Below are 7,728 nucleotides of genomic sequence, written 5' to 3' on the forward strand. Positions count from 1 at the left end.
TTCAAACAGAGATAATCTAAGTTTTGCTTTCCAAGAATCAAGTTTGTCAATTTGTGTAGGCTTCTCTATTGGATACTCTATAACCCATGAGATCACCACATTCAAGTAAGTGATGCATTTCCCTACCCCACTCCTAAATCCCATGGGATTTTCCCTTCTTTCTTATTTCATCACCTCATTAGTCCTTCAAAATCGTACAATGCCATATCAGTAATTTTCGTTTACCTACAGTCAATTCCTATTGCTTCTACCTCCCAAAGTTCTCCTTAGTACATGCTCCTCTGAATTGGCCGTCCTTGTCTCTAGCCTGGCCTAAACCATCCCTCCATCACTCAGCCTGTGTGTCATCTTGCATCCATGATGACCTCACCTCCATACTTTCTCCAACCTTCCACTAAAATAATCCAACCAAAGGGCAAGCTTGATTACTGTAGCCTAAAATGCAGAATTCTCAATAGATTACCAGTACCTTAAGATTTCATTATGGATGTGTAATATAACAATCATTCATTTTTTTATATTAAACAGCTGAAGTAAGCCATTACTCTCTGGTCTGGACTGAATTGTGCCCTTCAACATACATGTATTGTAGCTTTAATCCTTGATGTGACTGTAGTTGCAAATAGGATCATTAAGGAGGTAGTTGAGGTTAAATGAGGTTGACCATTAATGTAGGTCTAATGTCTTATAAGGAGAGAATGAAACACATGCAAATATGGACAGCCATTTGCAAGCCAGCCCTGTCAGTACCTTGATCTTGAACTTCTAGTTTCCAGAACTACAGGAAAACAAGTTTGGTTTATGCCCCAGTCTGTAAGCATCCCTAAGTCGGTCATCTATCCTCTTACCATTCTAAGGCTAGAGGTGGTCTTCTCTCTGCTTTCTTTTTTTGTGATAGCAAATTGGTTTATTTAGTATTGTTTCCATTCCATATCATCAGGAGGATTGATTTCAACTTTTCTTTTACCTACATCAGACCAGTTGGTACTCAAGACTGTGCCACCAGACTCCATAAATGATTTGTTGAAGGCCTGTTTCACTTCATCAGAACCATCTGAGTAGATCTGCTGAAATAACTTGTTTAAAGCTGCATCACCCTCCAGCTTTTCATTCTTCTCTTCCTCTTTGATCTCACCAACCAGTTTATCCCAGTTCCTGGTACAGTGAGATGATGATGGATACAAGTTCTTTACATCTCCTGTGAACTGTTTTGGTGTGGGCTCATCTCCTTGCCCCTCTAGCTTTTCCCATCTCACAGCCTCTGGCTTTTTTGTTTTAATTTCAATCTTTGTCAAAAGTACTTTAAACATGCTCTGCTCCGGTACTACAGGGTAAAGCAACCTCAGCTTCAAATTGTAATCACCTCCAGAGGGGAGTTTCACCAAAGCAGACAACTCTTTTTCTGAAAATTCCATATTTACATCATTCTTCTGAATATTCTTGATCATAAGTGTAATGATTACTTGAGATTCCGTTTGATACCAGTCATACTTGATTTTTGACTGAGTTCTCTGAGATGCAGACACTGCATATTCTGAGTCTCCTGGCACCTTTTAATCCAGATGGCAGGTTTGCATCTGCACTATCTAATTTCTGTCCTTCTGCAAAAGTGTCTAAAGCAGAAGCATAGTCTTTTTCATGGTATTCACACATCCCTTTCTTCAGGAAAGCAGTAGGATTATTTGGATTGAGTTCAAGAGACTTTACATCAGCAATACCATCATGGTATTTCCCAAGAAGAATGTGACAATAAGCTCTCTGACAGTAATACTGTGCATCATCTGGATTCTGTTCCAAAGCCTTAGTCAGCTCCTCTAGCACCACATGGGGGTCCTTGTCGATCAGAGCATCTGAGGAGCTCTGGAAAACTGCTGGGATGTTGCAGGTCCTGCTGCAGCTGCCACCATCTCTAAGAGCCACTAAAGCATTGGCCGGAGCGTTTTCTACCTCGGTTACCAGCTCTGCTCCTCTCTGCTTTCTTAATCACCTTCTCATTCCCCAGATGGACACATTCCTAATGATATTTGACTCCTCTACTAAACTTTCAGTGTTTACTACTATCCTGTCCCTCCCCATAGGCTCTTATCATTATCTTTGAATAGTCTAAAATTTAAATCCTTTCTGCTCAAAATGAATGGAGGCAGAGAGCATCTCGTATGTGCTTTCGTTCCCATCACAGCCATCAACTTATGTTTGTTGAAAAACCTAATTGATAGTACTCAGTCCATAGTAGATGGTCAGTAGCTGACAAATAAAAGACAAGTTACATAAAATGATTTCAACAAAATCATGAGGGAATTCCAATAAACTTCAAATAAAGACTAGGAGTAACTGCCACAATTTAGCACAAAAGCATATCATGGGAACACAAAGTTCCTTGGTTCAATGTTTAGGAATTAGGATAGCCCAGGACACACATACACACACACACACACACACACACACACACACACACACACACACACACACCTGTGGCAGAGAGGGCAACAGAAAAGGTTTTCAGAACAGACTTAGATGCAAGTAATAGTCCTCTATTAACTTTGTCTTGTGATTTGTGATCAAGAGCACAAATTCCACCTCCCCCTCTTCTCTTTCCAGCATATGTACCTTCAGAAGAAATGATTATAAAATAAACCTTTCAAGATTTCATGTTTTGTCCTTGCAATGGTTCAATTAAGTCTCTTCAAAGGGACTTTCCATGGGGCAAGCCTAAGGGACAGAACATTTGTTCCAAAAGTAATCTCCTCCCAGTTATTCCTGTATCCCATCGGCAGCATTTCTCCACAGCTGAACCTGAATAAGAGCTCACTGGGTCCCAAACCAGTTTCTCCTGTTGTTTGAACCTACATTCAAGTCTCAGACTATTTTGTGCGATCCCTCGCCACCATCTGCTACCACGGAAATGATCACACAAGTAAAGTATACATTTTGCTACAAGATGAGTTCCTAGATTTACAAAGAAAAAGATTCAAGAGGTTACTTAGAAAATGTGTGCAGAAGTGAATTGTGTTGCTTTAGATCTGTTCAAAGAAATTAAACAGGTTCCCAAGCTGAATTCTTTATGTTTAGAGAAGAATGTTAAGATAAAAAAGATGATGATGATGGTGAGTGGTGGTGGTGGTGGTGGTCATAACAATGTTTTATAACTACATCACAGTGTAAAATTGGCAACAACAAAAAAAGCTAGTAGTTTGCAACTATGTATGGGAGGAAGAATGATTAACTATATATTTTCATTTCCTGAGCATTGCAAAATTTTTCCATCAGAGATTTTTCATTCAGGTTTCTTCTACCAGCTCCCCTGTCTTAGAATTGAAGGACTCATACAAGAGATTTTCCTAAGATCAAGTCTCCAGTGAGAAGCAAAACCTTGCTGCTTACCCACTATGCAGACAGAGGAGACATGGTAGCTGGATTGTTCTGATGCACTCACTCCATCCCAAGGATGAAGCCTCTGGAAGGCTTGTTTACTGTTTTAAGACTTAAAAAAAAAAAAAAAAAAAAGAATTGAAAATAATCAGATGTTCCCATAGTTCCAAAAGAAATCTTTCTGGAAAACTTGGGGAACAATTTATATGTTAATACAGATTTGAGGATAGATGTCTCCGATGTTCCTCCTACTTAGTCGTAACCCTGTGTTTCCTTCTTTGATGCTTTCAGAGATGCTTCTGGTGGCGGCGCAGGGTGGGGTGGGGCTACTCAGCAGCAAGCAGAATTTTCAATTTCTCCATTTCCATCTTACTCCTGTAGCTTTGCTACCACTCTTACAGGCAACACCAAAGCAGTTTGTGGGAAAAGGGGCCAAGCCCCTACTCACAAAGCATCCTGGATTCATGGGTCAAAGGGCTTTTGAAAGCAATTAAACCCAAGGAGTATCCACTGAAAAGTTTATTTATTCAAGCATTATAAACTATTCCGTTTATAGTCAGATAGAAGCAACAGATTTTGTTTTTGTTGTTTATCCAAACAGGGAAATATTCCATTTTTTTTTCACTTAAGCCATATTCCAAAGCTCTAGTTTTCTCTGACCTACCCAGACCTGGACCACTCCCTCAGGACTTGTATGGAGTTCTAGGCATCTCCCCACAATCTGGCTGAGATGCCATCGGTATTGCAGAAGTCAACACTGTAGCCAATTCTCGTTACCTTGCTAGATATTTAAGATCTTTCACGGAGTCTCCAAATAGTTTTTAGTAACCAACCTCCTCTGCCAGAACAGCTTGGACTTCCTCAGATAAGAAATCATTTTGTTCTTTCAATGCACTCATTATGCATCGTTCCAAATCCATCTGCCCCATAGCTGTGGGCTCCAGAAAGCAACAGGTGCATGTCTTATACTTTCATATGGGGCATGTCCATACCTTCATGTGATCATAACTGCTGCCATTCAGAAAGGACCACAGAGGTGCTCTTCAGTGCATGACCCTCATCTCAGCTCATCCCCAAAGTCAGCCTCTGCCTTTGAACCTCTTCTCCTCCCATAGCTGTTCACAGCAGGGCCAGGAGTCCTCCCTCTCAGAATGCTGGTTTTTGTTGTTGTTGTTGTTGTTGCAATCCCCAGGTGTCTCTGCTAAAATTCCTGGGGCAAAGAACATTTATAGTTCCGCACATGTTTTCATAGTCAATGGGAAAAAAATTTCCCTGTACTCCTAATGGACTGTCTTCAGTAATATGCTTCATGGCACCCTTGGATGTGTGGGAGACTGACGTTGCCAGAATATTTCTTTTTTACGGCTTTTGTTGCTTTGACAGCTTTGATTTTATGGCAACTTTAATCATGTGTGTCCTATTCCTTCACCTCTGGCATTTTGCAAATATTCCATTTCTCTATTGCTGCTACCATAACTGCCTTCAACAAATTGTGATTCATCAAATGGTTTCCCCCACGTCCTTCTTCCACATCCACAGGGGAAACCCTGAAAGGGGCTACATCAAACAAACAAGGCGATGCTAAATGCTCGAGAGTGTGAAAATCTATTAATTACAAAGGGGAGGAGAGAGAGAACAGGAAGGAAGAAAAATCGCATGGACCAGTTAATGCAGCCCCAAGCCACTGCGGCTGGAAGCTATGTGCTGACACTTTACAGGCTTTGTGAGTCTGTTTGCTCTGTTCACAACTGTTCATGAGAAAATGTGCCATCAAGTCTAACACAAAGTACATGTGTTATCTTAAAGATACAGCGAGTCAATAAATCATACCTGATCCGTAACAGTATTATATGTCCCTCTCTTGTATAATCACAGAATAATGGAGCACAAATGAAACAGAGTCAGAGCCAGGAAAGACCCAATAGGTTATCCGTTCAATCTTGCTCTGACGGAGGATCAGTCTAGAGCAATATATCTTAAGTTGTATCATCTGGAAATTAGCATCTCTCTGGTGCTGTCGCTCTCACTTTCTAAGCAGCTCGTTTCTGAGCAGCAGAGGGGAAATGGATTCTCATCGCCTTCCCTTAATAGTAGATCTCACATCTTATTTTGTTGAGTCCTTCACCCTCTTTTTTCTTCTTTTTCTGATCCCCTGGGCCCTGTATGAAAGTTTCCTCTTGTAGGTGTTGTAATGTTCTAATATGAACTGGATCATCCTCTGCTTCCTATTCCTCATCTAGAATGAATCTCATTACTGGTTTTCTTTCCTTAGTAGGAAGGCTACACGTCCCTTGGGAATGCAGACAGCCCCTCCCATGCAAACTATTTTGTGTTTACTGCATCCCCCTGAGAATGACTGATGTAACTCGGTGTCCTCAAAATGTCAGCTATGGAAATGCCTCTTCAGCTGTGATATGGTATCCTTGTTTTCCAAGCTAGTCGAGACGGCCACAACTCTCACTTGATCCCAGCAGCCATTTCTGCCTTTGTGCACCTATGCTTCTCACTAATTTGTCCCACTTTACTCTTAAATCTCAGTAAGCTATAAGCCATGTTTGTGATCTGAAATAATGTGACCCATTTTTATGACAGTTGATGCATCTTAGAAATATCAGCAGTTTTCAAGTTTTATTGAAGTACTCTAATGTAAAGCATTGGAGATTTGTTTTCCACCATGAATAATACTTAGGCTATGGTTCATAACCTCTTCAAATTGATCAACCCATCGAAAATTCAAAGCACTGAGACCCTTCCTCACCATGGGTAAGTGAATTCCAAGTCAAATATTTTACAAATATCATTATTGCTATCAGAACAATATAACTTTAATTTTAACAATGTGCTGGAGTTTGTGACATGATGCAGAATGGTACAAAGGTCATTCACTTGTTACCCCTATATCTGGCACAAAACAAATATTCAATGTGAATTCTAGATAATGCATCATTTGTTCAGAGCCAAATAATTATAACTGTGTTAAGTATGTGCAATAAATGGGCCAAGGCTGAACACTGAAACATAGGATCATTGACTAGGAAATGCCAGTATAGATACCTAGAGTTATGCTGTTCAATGCTCACATAGAAATTCCAAATTTCACAATGTCCCTTCAAGTCAAAGCAACAGGTTCAGGTTCAGAGAAGGGCATTGCCTAAGATCAAAGTACTGCAGAAAAATGGAATACGTGTGTGTGTGTGTGTGTGTGTGTGTGTGTGTGTGTGTGTGTGTGCTAAAACACACATATATGTATTAGTGATATATGGCAAAAAATTATAACAATAGCATACCAAGAAATTACAAATACCATATTTATTCATGTGAAATGTCTTATCTTGCAGAAATTTTCTCATGCAATTATGATGGACAAGAAGTCTCATAATGTATCATTTAAAAGGTGACGAACAAACAAGGTCAGTTGTATAATTTAGTTGGAGTCTGAAATCCTGAGAACAAGGAACCCCAGTGTGTGAGCCAAGAAATATATACCTTCAAGAATAAACAAAGAATTTGCCCTCTGCTGCCTTGTATATTCTATTGGGTCTTCAATAAAGGGGAAAAAATCATCCACATGAATCTTCTTTAAAAGTGAATCTTCTTTGCTGGCTATAATAATTCAAACACTCATCTCCTCCCAAACACTTACAACTTATACCCAGAAACATACTGTTTTACCAGCTCTAAGGGCAGACTTCAGCCCAGTCAAAGTGGCATACAAAACTAAATGTCACAGAAACTAAGAAAGAACAAGAATATAGGACTAGCTCCCCAGTACCTGGAAGGTTGCAAAGAATTTGAATTTAACAAAGACAAAACAGAGCCCGGAGATAAATGAGGGGGCTGACCAGTAGTCCAGGTAGGGACCACAATAAAGAAGCAGGAGGCAGAATAGATGGGCTGAAAATATGCTATTGAAAATAGGTTTAAAGGAGAGCTCCACAAAATCAGATCATAAAGATTATGTTCTTTGTTGCTAAAATCATTTTAGATTTAATTATATTGTAAAAACATTTATTGGAGAATTCTATGTTATGGGGCTCCCAGAATATCTTTATCTTATAGCACTAAGTACCAAGTTGAAGTGAACATGGACAGATAAATGTCTAAGGGTATACTGTAATAGTCTAAGTAAAGAATTATCACTCAATAACTAAGGCATGATCTGTGAGAACAGAAACAATTAGTTGAGTGGACATCTTGCTTACTATGGGGAGCTGAGTTAAAGGGATATGGAGTTACGATACAGTGATATTGTAGTGATACTGTGCCTGGAGGTCAAAATGTAGAGCTTGGTAACAGTTACAGAAAATAATATACAGAAGAAAGAAGAATGGGCAGTGTCTTAGTGCACATTTTTCTATT

General features: G+C 39.6%; 1 pseudogene; it reads right to left on the reverse strand.

Moving 5' to 3' along the window:
* Window positions 1-911: 911 nt before the first annotated feature.
* On the reverse strand, window positions 912-1,907 carry LOC131912754 (protein SGT1 homolog; annotated as a pseudogene).
* Between the last annotated feature and the right edge of the window lie 5,821 nt (window positions 1,908-7,728).

This window comes from Peromyscus eremicus, chromosome 6, assembly GCF_949786415.1.
Source record: "Peromyscus eremicus chromosome 6, PerEre_H2_v1, whole genome shotgun sequence".
Lineage (NCBI taxonomy): Eukaryota > Metazoa > Chordata > Mammalia > Rodentia > Cricetidae > Peromyscus > Peromyscus eremicus.